At 36.6% G+C, this 16,963-nt stretch overlaps 1 long non-coding RNA gene and 1 pseudogene across 1 annotated transcript; one reads left to right on the plus strand and one right to left on the minus strand.

The window, feature by feature from the left end:
• Positions 1-2,984: 2,984 nt before the first annotated feature.
• Positions 2,985-3,762, minus strand: LOC107674579 (serine/threonine-protein kinase pim-1-like; annotated as a pseudogene).
• Position 3,763: 1 nt separating this feature from the next.
• Positions 3,764-4,658, plus strand: LOC107674603 (uncharacterized). The gene is made up of 3 exons (XR_001632515.1): positions 3,764-4,211; positions 4,313-4,465; positions 4,605-4,658. It is a non-coding gene; the product is annotated as an uncharacterized LOC107674603 (long non-coding RNA).
• The last annotated feature ends 12,305 nt before the right edge of the window (positions 4,659-16,963 follow it).

A 16,963-nucleotide genomic window follows, 5' to 3' on the forward strand; every position in this document is an offset into this window, starting at 1 on the left:
AATGAATATAATTGTTTGATAATAATTGTTTAAATTAATATAAAAATTAAATAATGTAATATAATATAAAAATTGTTACTTTTGACTCCGCCCCCCCCATACCCCCTTTTCCCGTATGTTGGAACCGAAATGTTGACAGGTATGCATTTATTATATCGTTTTGAAAATGCCCATTTTGAGTGGAAGCGGAAACACACTGTTTTTCGTGTCTCTTTAAATGCAAATGAGCTGCTGCTCCCCGCCCCCTTTCCCAGCTTTTGAGCTGCGCCATTACAGCTCGTACCTACTAAAAACATCAGTTTTGGTTCTGATTATCAAGATGTCTATCGCGCTGAAATCATGCATTTTAAACCATATTAGTTTAAACTTCTGATATGGTTTTCTGAGTGTACACATCCGAAGCACACGGACAGAAAACGGCTGTCCCTTAGCCAAGGGAGTTCCAAACGCTTATACGAGACAGTAATGCCCTACACCCTTCAAAGAACACACTTCAAGGGCTCTGCCCTTCGAAGGGAGTAGGGCATATGGATGCTCACTTCCGTTTGGAATTCGAACTTTTCGCACGGGCTTGCGTTTCCGGTCTGACGCATTCGCATGCGTATGAATGGAAGTCAATGGAATGAATAGTGTGACCAAAACAAGGAAAGAGGTTGTCTATAATAAAATATTGTTGGGACATTCCAATCTTAATAGTACACTCAAAATATTAGGGAAGCATCCAAATGGACTATGTGAACAATGCAAAGTAGAAGAAACAGTAACCCATGTAATTCTTGAATGTAAGGAATATGAGGAAGAAAGAAGTAATATGATAGTTGAAATCAAGAAGAATGGAATTCAGGTGGTACATTTTAAATCTTTAATAAAATGAGCAAGTGAAATAAATAGTAAAGCTTTCTTTAATGTTCTTACAAGGACGGGATTAATAAATAGAATGTAACTCTCTGTTCCACACTCCGGAGCAGAAGGTGGCGGTAATGCACCTAATTACGCTGGTTGCCAGCCGCCGTTAAAAGCCAAGAAGAATAGTGTGACCGCGGCTTATTAAATAACAGTTTGCACATAATAGGGAAACATGAAACAGGCAATTGTGATAAATGTGGACTACCAGAAACGGTTGAGCATGTTCTTTTAATATGTATAGCGTATGAAAGGGAAAGACATCAGATGTTCCAAGAACTGGAACTGATGGGAATTAATAGTATATCTCTAAAGACACTATTAGGTTATGGGGTAATGCAATCAAGAATATATGGAGAATTGTTTAAGTATTTAAAAAAGACAAGATTAATGGAAAGAGTTTGAAGTTTGGAATTTTGTATTTATTTACATTAACAAATGTTTTGGTTTATTTTATTATTATTATTATAATATATATATATATTTTATTATTATTATTTTTTTTTTTTATATTGATGTTAAAATTACGTTTTCAGATTTGTGACATTACTTTTTATGTAATGCTAAAACACTGCTGGTCACTTTTAGAAGTTATAGCGATGCTTTCTTTTCCAAGAAAGAATGTGAAACATATAAATTGGTTATATAATTTTCAGTCTTTAAATATTTTTAAATATAATTTAAATTGATTTCACGCACTTAAAGCAATATCATATCGCATATTGAATATCACATTATTTAACAAGGTATCGCATATCGCATTTTTCTTCAATATTGCACAGCCCTAGTAACAGTTTAAGCTTATTAAATGTTAAAAATTATGGTACAAATTTTACTGTTGTTAAATGGCTTTATTTACTTATTTTATCCACAGAAATTGATTTAAAAAAAATCTATTTGATAAATGCTATAATTCATTCAAATAAATGTGATCTTACCGCACTAGTTCATCTCTGTCTGATTTAAAGCGGTCAGGATGCTAGAGCTAGCCGTAACTGACGAAAATAACCGTCATTTTTACCCATTCGGTCAAATATTGCGCTATAAAGAGCAATACTAGTTTTAACTGGTCTATAACGTGGCAAATGACCATGGAATAAGCGGGATAATCAACGGTTTGTCATGCATTAAAGGATTTTAAATGCACTTCGCGTCGGGTGGTTCTTTGCCTCCACGTTAACGCACGGCAAACCGTTGATTATCCCTTACATTTAATTTTGTCCGCCAGTTTCCCCAGTTTTCGAACTTGGCCTAGGCCACTTGTCTGATTTGGCACAAAATTCAATTAGCAAAAGTGAGCACAAGAATTCAGATTTTTGTTTAATGTTTGTGGAGATATAGGCTGATATATTTGAGTGTGACACACAACGACTAATCTTGTGAATATAATGTCAAAACTTTTACAAAACCTATGTACACATGTACAACACAACAATCTGAGGAAACATGCCAAAATGACTTTTGCAGGAGCCTAAAGTACTGCAGGTGAATGTACTATGAAACTCTACAAGGGAACTGCAGCACAATATAAATAAAATCTAAATTTATTATACATCATCTTACAAAATTCTTTATACATTTTCTTACAAAATTCCTTATCAATTTTCTTACAAAACTCCTTATAATAAATAAACGAATACAAATAAAAAATTAACTATTATTTACAGATCCCCAAACAACAATACGCAAGTATTGCTGCTTCAAGTCAAGGCACCAGATGCTAGCAGGACTTGCAGGGCCCGCAAGACGCTAAGGCCTGAATGGACTGATGGAAAGGCCACTCTTGTCAGCCCACCAGACGCAAAGCTGACTGAAGACCAAAAACAACAGGGTGGCCTTGACAGGAGTTGTTTTCTGAGGTTCTTTGTGTCTTACTCCGTGACCTGAAACAAAAAGATAAATCAGCATTATTTGTCTAAATGCATTACATTTAGAGAAAAATTTACTTTAAATTAATGATGACTGATGATCAAACTAAACCAACAAAACGCTTAGCTAATCTTAGAGACTGTACCTTAAAACAGTCATGGAGATGCATCTTGTCCAGACTGAGTCTCTCCTGTGGCTTGGCCTGCAGGCAATCACAAATCATCTGGCAGCATTCTGTGCAAAAAGACGAGAAATACTTTACACCTGCTCTCTTTGAAGCTATTGGTCCTTTTTGTATGATTTAGAGTTCTTTGTTGTTTGATGAAGATCTCACCTTTTGACAAGCCAGGTCTGGTCCAGAGGTTCACAGTGATCATGTGTCGGTCGTAGGATGTAGGATATTCTCCACACAGCATTTCATACAGGATGAACCCTAGAGTCCACACTGTCGTCGGTTTTGCGTGGTACCTGCCCTTCATGTAGAACTCAGGTGGACAGTACTCTCTTGTGCCTGCAGGAAAGATGTCTGATGTTTAATACATTATCGCAGCATGTTGAGTATATATAGGATGTGTTTCTGTGAGATAATTAACAAAGCAGTTCATAACACATACCTTGGAAGACTTTGAAGGCAGATTTCTTCCTGAGCGCACCGAACCCGAAGTCGATTAATTTGACCTCCATGGTGTCCTCATTCACCAGAAGGTTCTCCAATTTTAAATCACGATGGAAGATGCCACGCTTACAGCAAGTTTTAGCGGCATCGATGACCTGCTGCATAATATTTTGTGCCATCCCCTCATCAAGGCTTCCTCCGTGGTGATCCACAAAACTAAACAAGTCCATGCAAGGAATGGGGCGCTCCATGACCATCACATAGTGGTCTGTGTCGTCCTCCCAGTCAAGCAGCTTAATGATCTGAGGAACGCTGGGGCCCTTATTGGCCATGAGCATCAGGCCAATCTCCATGGGAAGGCGTTTGGGATGACCAGGCTAAAAGAAGGAAAATACGATGCTTAGATGGAGGCAGTTTCCCTAATAATGACTTAGTTCACAAATCAAAACAGGTTGCCTACTGAAAGCTCATTTGTAGTCTGTGATTAACATCAATATAAGATGTGATAAACTGAAAACGGTGACTAAGAGGAAATAACATAGAGAGCGCAGCCTACTCCCCACTCTGATAGATGGCATGTTTGGCATCTTCCTTGAACATTTCACAGCCACCTAATCAACAAAACAAAGAATTAACAATTAGAATGTGCAGATAGTTGATATCACTCCAGTCATAAATCCTGAACAGATGTGCAAAGCTTTTAAGTGAAGAAAATTTAAACCTTAAGTCCATCCTTGCAGTGAGTCCCACATCCTCCTTCACCATCTTGCAGCTGATTTTATACTGCTTGTGAATGTGGCCTAATAACAGACAAACAATTGTGGTTAGTATGAAATGCCACTTTATATAATACTCTATATATAATAATGGTTTATAATATCATTTTCTAATTCTCATAGATTTCTTATTCTTACCCTTGTCCAGGATGTCCTACACAAGCCGTTCCTCAGCAGTGAGGAGAACTTTCTCTCTCCCTGCCTCCGTTCTCCCTCCATCAGTCTCAACACCACCAGCAGGCGCCTCATCAGGCAGATTAGGATGACGGTTCTCTGACGTGATGGGGGGAAAGTACACCGGGTTCGTGCACACTCTGGCCTATTAACAGACAAACAATTGTAGTTATGAAATTCAATTTTATATATGTATTTGACTGATTTTATAATTTATAATTACCTTTTCTAATTCTCATGGATTTCTTATTCTTACCATTGTCCAGGACATCCTGCTTCTGCTGTTCCTCAGCAGCGTGGAGGACTTCAAGAGCTGGAGCTGTTATATGAATTAAATAAAAAATATGAATAAAATATTAACTGTTACATACTCAAATTCTTGTAGTTCTTCATTTTGGGGCAGTTTTGAATTGATATCCTAAACTTCTCTAAACAATGTAAATCAATTTATTTCCGGTAATGACATCTAACAAAGTTCAGATCAAAAATCTTTAATTCAGTTTCTGATATTTAAACTTAATTTAAAATGTTTGGTGTGATAATGACAGTAGTGTTTTGGACGATAGTGATGGGACAGTTTTTTTTTTTCTTAAAAGGAAGAATAGCAAGTTCCTGTAATTGAAGAATTAGTCATTTATCAATATTTGCATCATGATGTTGATGTGATTGTACCATCGCTATGTCTCTGATATGTTCCCGCCTCTATCCCGTATTTCTTCTCAGCTTTGACCAGGTCATATGTTCCAGGTCTGCGGCAAGGAAAGTGAAGAGCGGGCCACTTCCAGAAGCTCTTCTTCTTCTTCTTCTTCTTCTTCTTCTTCTTCTTCTTCTTCTTCTTCTTCTTCTCTGTTCTCCCTCCAGCAGTCTCAGCAGCATCAGACGGATTAGGTTGACGGTTCTCCGAGCTGGTGGGGGAGTCTTTGGTTTGTACACAGGGCTCGCGTACACTCTCCAAACCAGTCGCTTTTTTAGCCTTGAAAGCAGTCCCGTGATATCACATTTTGCCACTCGCTAATAGTCGCTATCAAATACTCCGACACTTCAACCCACAAAATGTGCAAGTGATTTGCATGCCTTTAAATACTGTAATAAGCGAATTGTGACATCATAAACGCTCGCGCAGAATGGAATGCAAAAAAAAAAAAGAAGAGAATGGAATGCGTCACGTGGTCCTTTCGAACGATAGCATCCATATCTAATGATATTTGATACGAACTTGATATAATTTGTATCGTGTATATCGCGGGTTGTAAATATTGCAGTTTTATACATTTTATGACACCTTAAAGCGATAAGGAAATATGAGAAAATAGAGCCCCTTTAGTATTCTCGTAAACACAGTGGGTAGTTGGAAATTAAAGTGACAGCAGCCTAAAATACCTGCTGCTATCTGTGTCCGTAATGATGACAAAATCACTGGTGCTCTTGTCTGAATAACTTTAGAAGCTTTAACAAGAATCCATGTATATGTAATTCACACAATGAAGACTATTTTATTTGTATATGACTTACATTTTTTTGTATTGCTTGAATGCTACTGTTAAATAGACTCATTGTACCTAAAGAAAAAAAACTTAAAGAACTGTTTATTTAATTTGTATCTTTCTGCAGCTTTGTGGTGCTATAAGTGAATTTACAATTTTGCTAATAACCTAAATTTGCATCAGTGTTTGTTAGCATGAAACATTTTATTTCCTACAAATCCTTGCATCATGAACTTCAAATAGGGGTGTAACTATTCATTCGTTTTCTCCATGCATCGATTACAAACCCTGACAATGCATCGATCTTGAAACAAGGATTTTTGAATCGTCGATTTCGGACAGTAATCGATTTAAAACTCTAAGAATCGAATGAATCGCGATTCCTATAGCGATTCAATGCTTTCAAAAATACACATTTAATTACTACAAGCAGGAATTAATGGAGACCTTGAACAGTGTTCGTGCCTCGCATCTCTCCTTCACACGCTCCACTATTTAGCGCCTGCAGTCACAGGATTGCGCTCGCGCTCAGTTCGTCTCACTGACACATTTTTTCGAGCAGCTGATGTGTGATCTCTCCTTAGTACTTGTGGCCAGTAATGCTAAAGTGAAGTAGTTTTACTTTTCTGTAGTTTTTCAATGGCTCTCGGTCATACCGACGACGACATTACCTGAGCAGTCGAAGGCTGCGCATTTATTGCATGGACGGAGCAAAAATGTAAGTGTCTAAAGCATACGCACAGTTCCACTGAATGATAAATGTGTTTTAACAATGTCGTTGAACCGAATGTACGAAGAAAACTTAAAATAACCACCGCATTAACAACAACCTTGAAATAAGAGCGCGAGGTTTATCTGATAATCAGATGCCTGAAAGTAGCGTTCGTTGCTATAGCAAACAGACATGGCGTTTTCTTTCAGGATCATCATTCGCCGATGGAGAGGAAAAGTTAAATACTATAGCATTTTGTTTTCTGAAAATGAGATGAAGTTTTCGCACTGAAAGAGAAGTGATCTGGCGCTCATAGACGTGCCAGGCTATATCTGCAGCTAAATAAAAAGCAGAATGAACTGAAACGTTAAGACAATAAACAAACAAATAATTAATGACTAGCCTACAGAAACTATAAAGTATATATATATATTTTTACCTTATTCTGTGCAGAAAATTGAAATAATTGTTTGTAGTAGGCTATATAAAACAATCATAAAATTGCCATTAGGAAACCATTATAGATTACAAATGATTGATTATTGTCCAGCAGTGTATTTGATTTCTTATAGCAAATTCAAAGTAAGAGATAATTCCTTGTAAAAAAAGAAATAATAATAATAATACATACATAAAATTATTGTATTTGACATTTCTCTCACTTCTGAAATGATGGCTACACCCTTGGTGTGACAAAATGTTAGCCTATATAATACTTTTAAAGCTCTTTTTTTTTTAAATCTTGGCTTACATAAATTTCTACATATGCCATGTCATGCCATAGCATCATTAAACTAGCATCTAACAATAGACAAAAGTGTTTTTTTTTTTTCTAACCTATGGTTATGTAACCATAAAGGCTGCTGTGTAATTTGCACCCTGCCTAAGCATTTAAATAATTTAGGGGAAGCATTTAAATAATCCTGTGAATGCACAAAGAATGCAAAATCAAATCAAATCGTTGTGAATTTGCAAAAATCGTTCTTGAATCGAATCGAAAACCTATGAATCGAATCGATTCGCTGTCTACCCAAACATTCACTGCCCTAACTTCAAAATGTATATCTTGTTTTTATTTTTATTTATTTATTGTATACAAAATGTATCTGTCTCGTTTTGAAGGACAGATGAGGGGCTGTAATATCAATGTTGTCCATATAATATATAAGGTTATCCATATTACAATGTATAGGTTTTCTAATGTTTTTCTTTTAGTTTGAATGGCTGATATTTGCTTGTTTGTTTGTTCCACATTATTTGGAAAGATACATGGCACAAGAGCCACTGGTGTCCATATTGTCCACCTGAGCCATTGGTGCTTCAACCATGATGATTGCTGCTTGCAGCCATATTTCTATATTTAAAATTGTAATGTGCACTATCGTGTCCCTTTGCTGACCCTCTTTGACCTGTATAATTTCTCCACAAATTAAAGAGCCTGTGTCCTTGACCTGAATGCTAACTAATGCCTCAGAATGGGGGGCCTGTGCCACTTTCCATCAGCTATCATCAATTCAGATATTTATATTATAATGCTTTTCAAATTCACATGTTGAAATGTTGAAGACGTTGACATTCCCTTCTAATTGTGTTGTCTAATAATCGTTTTTATTGGCTCTGATTTAAAAACATTCAGAAAAGTGCTTTGTTGTCTTGCTGCAAAAAAGTACAATATATCGTACACCAAGCCTTGTTTGAGCTTGAATGTACTCCATTTGCTCCTCTCTTTCCTTCTGCGAATGCCAGAAATTTAATTTCTGTCTGAATTATTAAATAATCCCTTCTCATTAAATCATTTGGGAAATTATGTGTTAATTATGCAGCCGGGGAGCACCACACCAAGTACTGGGCCTTATTATAACCATGTGCTAATGACTGAATGGCTGATTGATTAACAAGACAAAACTATTGAATTGTAATAATAGAGTAATTCTGTTTGGTTCATGCTTTACTTTTCATGGATCAGCTCTTTGTTGTGCCATATAACAAGCCTAAAATCAATCGAATCTTCCTTCTCGTTCCGCAAAGGATCAACAATGGTCTCACGAATTGATTAGTCGGCTGAGCATTAGGAAAAATATGTCCATTTTAGTGCTTTTGCGCATTGATGTTGCTCTTGTCTCACTGCAGGGGAGTCAGGGAAGGTTTCTGATTCATACAAGGCCATTCACCCAGTCTAGAAGGAATCAATGATATGAGAATAAGCCCACAGAAGACTCATGCTTTCAGCTGCTACAGGATAAGGAGAAAGGCAAACATAACATTTACTCATGTAATGTTTTAAATACTCGTACATCAGATCACTCTTTTTGAAAACTTTATTTAAAATATAAAGTTGCATCTGTATTTTAAGAATGGGGTGTTTTGCAAGGGACCATTCAAAAGCTTAAAGGGGTCATATGATGCAATTTCAATTTTTCCTTTCTCTTTGGAGTGTTACAAGCTCTTGGTGACAGACTGTAAGTACGATTTTTATATTTAAAGAGTTTTTATATTTGTTATATTTAAAGCGAGTTTTTTGGGCAGTGTAGAGTAGGGCTTGTTGTTTGTCATTTCTCCGATCACAAATGCAGACATGGTTTTATGTTTACACGGCGCGATGCAACGCAACGCGTAAAAAGACAGTATAAGTCATTATAATCCATAATTATGTCCCCACTGGATGCAACGAATGCCTCGTTTATAATGGGTTTTCATGTTTTTGAATCATCGCTCCGGCCTGACAGGGCATCATCACAATATGGTAAGGGGCTTAACATTTCCGTCACACGCTTGAGGTATTCGGCCAATCATAACGCACTGGATAGCTGGCCAATCAGAGCACACCTTGCTTTTCAGACCGATGAGCTTTGTAAAAATCTATGCGTTTCAGAAAGGCGGGGCATAGAGGACAAACAATAATGTACAGTATGTGGAAAATGTGTTTTTTTAACCTTAAACCGCATAAACACATTTCATTACATTACACAAAATAATGTTCTTTTTAGCAACATCATATGACCCCTTTAAATATCTAGTACCAATAAAGGTGAAAACTATTCAGCAATATGAATGTTATTATTAGTTTGATGTGTTTTCTTACTTTAGATACACTGGGTTAACAAAAAAAGATCTTTTTGACTTGACAAAAGATCAAATATAAGTGTGAAATGTGCTTTCAAATAAGCAACATATGGTGGCTGAACAAAGCAAATTTCAACCATGTGTGCTGGGGGCTGGTCAATACATTACTTGAATACAGGCACAACGTCTCACGGGCATTTTGTGACATTGTGAGTGCAGAAAGTTAAACAAAATGAGCTAACAGAAAAAAAACATGCTGTTCCTGTGGATGTTCAGCTTACAAACTACTCCAAATGCCAAGTTTTGTCATTCTCATATGAGTGTGTTATAAAAATAGACATTCTGTAGGGGTGCTATACAGAAGGGCAATGGGAAGTTGCCAATGCAATTTTGTACACAAATGGAAGCCATTTATTTTTTCCAAAATGGAAGCCATTTATTTTGTTCTGTTGAATGGGAAAGAGAGCCAACATTTCTACTGTGTTGCTTTTGATTCTGTTTCTCTGGTTTCCCTACTTCCAGAACATGTATAAACAATGAACAGAACGGCTTTCCCATGAGAGTGGACTGATACCCAAGATATAAAGAATACTTCATAAAGAATAAAATGTTATCTCTGATGCACTGCTATTTCTCCTGGCCTTCACCCAAACCTTGACTATATGGTGGCAGTCAAAGTAACTCCTCCTCCTCCTCAAGATACAGGCATTAAGCAGTCCCTCTTGGGATTGACCACTTGGTATTCAAAGGTTATAAATTATGCTGCTCTGGTAGCTGCTGTATGGTCTGCTGTGGGAAGAGGATTGGTGTTTACTTGTGTAAAAAGAAAAAGAGAAAAAATAAAAGAGATGTCTGATGCTGGGTGTCCTGCCTTGCTTGCAAATGACTATGTCAGTGGTGCAGTACAACTGCAGGACGATAACTTCTGCCTTTATGTCAAATATCCTCTCAGCTTGTGAAAGAAATCGTAAAAGAGCAATAAGAAAACAATCAGAAAAGAAACCTTGCACATTGTCGTTAGATGTGCAGCTTAACTTATATAACCTGTGCGTTCGTGATTTCACCATTGCTGCTCTCTGGTACTGACTCTGGCAGGGTGAATGAAGACACTGGGTGTGACATTTAAATGTGATTTAATAAAACATATAATACAAATATTAAAATTAATTAAATAAAATATGCAATATAATAGGGTGCTAATCTAAAAGGAGGTGCAGACTTTAGTGGCTTTTTAGGTGAGCCTCATCACAGCAGGACACATTACAGCACCTTGAATGCATTTAAAGCATGCTGTGAGGGGGAGATGTTCATTCTAATTTAATATTATTGTCAAGATCTTAAGCATGAGATCAAAAGCTTCATACAAGGAAAATCTTTAAAAGCATGTGTCAAGTTCTTAGAAATGCACTCTTTATATTCATGTTGGTTTGAAAAACTTGTATACCATTTTTTTTAAACAAAAGTTAAAATTGAATGAAGACGCAGTCTTCATTAAAGAAATAAAAAACTGCCAGTGGTGACTTTTTTGCAAATTAAAATTGCTTCTTGCATGTATTGTTGCAGTTTTGAAGTGAAATGTCTAGTAAGTGGCGCTAAAAGCGCGTTTAATTTACGCTGAAACAGACGTGACTTATTGCAACATTTTTTTTTGGTTCCTGCGTGCATCACGGCGGTTCGGAGATAGATGTCTTGTGACTGGCCTTAAAAGTACTGAGCAAATAAATATCTATATGGAGTCGTTTATGTGATGCACAATTTACACAGTATTAGTTTATAAATCATGCACAGTGGCGCCAAAATCCTTACTGATTGATAATCTGTGTGAAAAGGAATACATGTTCTTGGTGTTTCCCTGCCATTTCAGGTGGAAACTGCAGCTAATTTTATGTAAGCTACAGGTACGTTTTTCTTTTTCTTTTTCTTTTTTTTTTTTTTAACCAAGAATTATTAACTCATATGAGATTGTATTGTATGACATTTTACATCCTTGATATATCATAAAAAATACAAAATGATTAGTATTTTAAGAGATGCACTGACCTTGACACAAAGTTTACACTGATTATTTCCTGTTTGATGTATTTTTATGCATGTTGGTTGCACCTGCTTTTATTCATTTATTTTTTATTATTTATAAGAAATAATGCCAAACTAGAAAGATTCCTGCAAACCCTTAGTATTTCATTCTTCAAGTCAAGCCGCCTTTATTTATATAGCACTTTATATAGAGACTGTGTCAAAGCAGCTTTACAGTGTTAAACAGGAAAATAGCGTGTCGATAATGTTGGAGGACAATAGTAAACAGTCAGTTTTTCAGTTAAAGTCAGTTCATTGTTGATTCAGTGATGTAATCATCCAAATCAGTTCAGTTCTCTTCAAATAGTACTGTATAATCAAGCCGACAATACTGTCAGAAATTAAGTGTCCCCAACAAAGGCGACAGTGGCAAGTGGACAAAACTCCCATCGGTCACAGAAATGGGAAAAAAAACCTTGGGAGAGACCAGGCTCAGTCGGGGGGCCAGTTCTCCTCTGGCCAGACGAAACCAGCATTGTGTAGTTTAATTCCGGGCTGCAACACAAATCAGATTGTGCAGAGGACTCTTCTGGTTATCGTGGTCTTATGCTGATGGTCGTCTAGTTGACGAGGTCTTCGCAGGGGATCTGTCTCTGGGTCTCATCTCATATGGACTGGATCTGGGTGGCTACGGTGACCGAACCCGAGTTCGATTGCTCCCCCCTCCCCCTGCCCCGCTGGACTGCGTTCATATTATTTTATTTGGGTCCAAACCGCGGTTCGTTTGCGTCATCAAGCCAGCAGCTATTTACCCCTTTGCTTAGTAACGACTGCGCAGGAGAAGGTGGCAAATGCATAAATTGCTCTCTGCACTTTTATATATTTAAGTTTTTGAACCGTTCGTTTTGTTTACAAACCTTCGGTACATAACGGGACTTACGTCTGCCTTACGAATGTACTGCAAATGCTCTAAAGAACGCTGAAGGCGAACAGAAATGAGATATACAGCTCTCTGTTTGCAGCGCGTCAGTCACGCTCGTCAGGAAAGTGAGTGAAACACACACAAACACACATTTTTATCAAATAATACGTCATTAATAGCGGTTCACTTCCGTGATTTGGTACGATTGCGTTCACATCAGCAGTGAACCGTACCTGAGTTCACATGAACCGTACCCCAGACCACCCTTTTTAAGCGGACTCGGGTACGGTTCTCGGGTGCGCACCCGAGTTCGGAAGACAGCGTTCACGTCATCCAAACGAACCGAACTCTGACGTCAATCGAACCCGGGTGCACACCAAAAGTGCTAGTGTGAAAGCACCCTAATAGTAGCGTAGATGCCATTCTTCTTACAATGTAACAAGTACATCGGGGTTATGGGAAGTGTTCCTGGTTCTGGTGGACCTAACAGATGCAGCCTAACAATCCTTGCAGCCCTCGGATTTGAATTATATAAATGTGATAGTGTGTTATGTGTTAGCCAGTTAAAAAATAGATGGGTTTTTAATCTAGATTTAAACTGACAGAGTGTGTCTGCCTCCCGAAGAATGCTAGGTAGATTGTTCCAGAGTTTGGTTGCTAAATAGGAAATGGATCTGCTGCCCGCAGTTGATTTTGATATTCTAGGTATTATCAAATGGCCAGAGTTTTGAGATCACAGCGGACGTGAAGAACTAGAATGTGATAAGAGCTTGCTCAAGTACTGATGAGCTAAACCATTCAGGGCTTTATTAGAAATCAGCATGTATATGATGTATATGATGTTTAATAGGGAGCCAGTGCAGAGTTGAAAGAACCGGGCTAATACGATCATACTTCTAGTAAGAACTCTAGCTGCTACATTTTGGACCAGCCAGAGTTTGTTTATTAATCTTCCATAACAACCACCCAATAAAGTATTACAATAATCTAACCTTGAGGTCATGAACGCATGAATTAACGTTTCTGCATTTGACATTAAATGCATGAATTAACCTTTCTGCATTTGACATTGAAAGCATAGGTTGTAATTTAGATATATTTTTGAGATGGAAAAATGCAGTTTTACAAATGCTAGAAATGTGGCTTTCAAAGGAAAGATTGCTATCAAATAGCACACCTATAGGTTTATAACTGGTAATGAAGAATTGGCAGAGCAGCCATCAATGGTTAGACAGTGTTCTAGGTTATTACATGCAGAGGTTTTTGGTCTGATATTTAACAACTCTGTTTTTTCAGAATTGAATACTAGTCGCCCATTTTTTTATATCAGCTATGCATTCCGTTAGTTTAGCAAATTGGTATGTTTTGTCAGGCCACAAAGAAATATAGAGCTGAGTATCATCAGCATAACAGTGAAAGCTAACACCATGTTTCCTGCTGATATCTCCCAAGGGAAACATGTAAAGCGTGAAAAACAATGGCTCTAGTCCTGAGCCATGTGGTACTAAATACTGCACTTGTGATCAATATGATACCTCTTCATTCACTGCTACGAATTAATGACGGTCAGATAAGTATGATTTGAACCATTTCCACTAATGCCAACATAATTTTCTAGTCTATTCAAAAGAATGTTGTGGTCGATCGTGTCAAATGCAGCACAATTTTATACAATTCTTCCTCTCCTATAGCAGATAATGAGTGGAATTGTTCCTCAGGGGATCTATAGTGCACAATCTGATGCGATACTGTAGCTGATGCCTACATGGTGATAATTTTATCTCTAATAGTATCAATCTTGGAAGTAAAGAAGTTCATAAAGTCATTACTACTGTGCTGTTGGGAAATGTCTGCATCTGTTGATGCTTTATTTTTTGTTAATTTTGCAACTGTATCATTAACACTTATTACTCTAGATAATGTTATATAAAGCACCATTACTTCAGACAAGAAATACTGAAAATTTTACTATAAATTGTAGCAACTCCTCCCCCTTTACCTTTTGGACGCAGCTCATGTTTATAACAGTAATCTCGGGGCGTAGACTCATTTAAAGTAATGTAATCATCTGGTTTTAGCCAGGTTTCTGTCAAACATAGCACATCTAGTTCATGATCTATGATCATATCATTTACAAAAAGTTTATTTGAAAGGGACCTAATATTCATTAGCCAAGCTTTAGCATTTGTTTATCTGTATTACATCTGTTTTTTTTTTAAATTGATTAAATTGTTACCCTTAAATTGGTTTAGAGGTAAACATTCTCTATAGTCTCTATAGTATGATATCTAGGTGAAGGAGTCTTTATGTGCTGAGAATTTTTTTTCAGTATTCTTTGACAGTATTAGGACAGATGTACCTGGGATTAATTCATAAATTTAAAACATGTTCGTCATAAAATCGTAAAAGAAAAGACTGCATAATGGACAAAATGAAGAACTGGGTGTGCAATAAAGCAGTGCAAAATGTCCGAATTAACATTCTAAAATTAAATTTGGCACAGTGATGACACAGATAAGAAACTGAGCCACAGTAATATCTCCTAAAAAGACAAGCACAAGCACACAAATGCTCACTCACACAGGTATTAGCAATTTATTTTTGAGCATACTCCAAAATATTAAACTCTGTATTGTCTTCTGTAATGTAATCATCTGGTTTTAGCCAGGTTTCTGTCAAACATAGCACATCTAGTTCATGATCTATGATCATATCATTTACAAAAAGTTTATTTGAAAGGGACCTAATATTCATTAGCCAAGCTTTAGCATTTGTTTATCTGTATTACATCTGTTTTTTTTTTAAATTGATTAAATTGTTACCCTTAAATTGGTTTAGAGGTAAACATTCTCTATAGTCTCTATAGTATGATATCTAGGTGAAGGAGTCTTTATGTGCTGAGAATTTTTTTTCAGTATTCTTTGACAGTATTAGGACAGATGTACCTGGGATTAATTCATAAATTTAAAACATGTTCGTTCATCATGTTCATCATATAAGAGATTTATTCAAGCCTATGCAGACAGGTTGGCCTAAAAAACACAGATCCTGCTATTGTGCTTTATTATGACTGCCTCATAAGTGCTTTTTGTTGTTGTTCCAAGAGATGTACAACCTCAGAGAGCCAAACTGGTGGCTATTGGTACACAAGCCATCATAAACACACAAATCATTTGTTTGCAATGTAACAACTGCTCTCACTCCACCTGTCAACCTGTCTATCAAATACAGCCAACTATGGACTGGACCTCCTTGAAACAGAGAGCTCTACTCCAATGCTCTGTTTTTTTCTCTCTCTCTGATCTCATTTTCCCTACAGCAAATGGCCAGAAATATTCAATTATCCAGTTTCAGATGCACGTTTTCTGCTATTAAGGTAACATCTTAGATCAAGAAGTTGATAATCTTGGTTCTTTGAATCAGTTGAGTTCAAGGAGACACTTCTTTTTATTACCTCCAGAATGATTGAGGAGTGAAGTGATAGAATCCACCCAGACTGCTTATAAACAGCTGCCTCTGAAGGCAAGCTCTGAAAGTAAATTGTCATTGATTTCCGGCTTTCCATAAGGTGAAACTGTGGAACTTTTGTGCAAATGCTCCCTGAATATAAAGCTAAATATTTGATGCCTCCCAATATGCACATTTCACATGCATTATGCAGTCATCAGTCAGGAAATTAAATTGAAGTTGGCTTTACAAAACCTTAACCATTTCAAAATGTCATATCATGTAAGTCAAGCTTTTGTGCACCAGACATTTTTTACATGACAAACTTCCACCTTTTCTCTGATCCCTACAATTAAAAATCAAATCACTGTAAACTCTGTTATGATTGGCTACTGTCTTCGCAATCTAGTAACAGTATACATATTGCAAGTTCACTGTGAGGTCCAATAATTCACAGAACAAACATTTGTCACACAAACTTCAGCATTGGGACATTGGGATCTTTACAAAGGACTGCAAGTATTTTTTGACTTGAAAAATTGGTAACACTTTAGAATAATGGTCCGTTCTTAACAAGTAACTACGCAGGAAGTAATAGGTAGTACTACATTAACACTTAACTTAATACTATTAACTAATATAGAAGCAAGATTAACTAAGCAGTAAGTAATAGCTAATTTAGGACATAGGTAGTTCCTTATTAGGTATTTGATAATTACTAAAGAAAAATATCCTCATTGAGAACTACTTGCGAACTATGACCAATTAATAAAGAATAACCAATTAATTACTAATCACAACAGTAATGTCTATAAAGTGAACAATTAGCTTCTTTGTGGAAACACAAAAAAATAAAAATATGTTAAATAAGTTTATTGTAAATTACTTGTGAAATCCATGTTAACCCCTGACTAATTACTCAAGCGTTACCTTGAACTACTAGTGATCTGGACCATTATTTTAAAGTGAAAAACATGTTAA

Source organism: Sinocyclocheilus anshuiensis, unplaced genomic scaffold (assembly GCF_001515605.1).
Source record: "Sinocyclocheilus anshuiensis isolate Anshui unplaced genomic scaffold, SAMN03320099.WGS_v1.1 scaffold152, whole genome shotgun sequence".
NCBI classification, from domain to species: Eukaryota; Metazoa; Chordata; class Actinopteri; order Cypriniformes; family Cyprinidae; genus Sinocyclocheilus; species Sinocyclocheilus anshuiensis.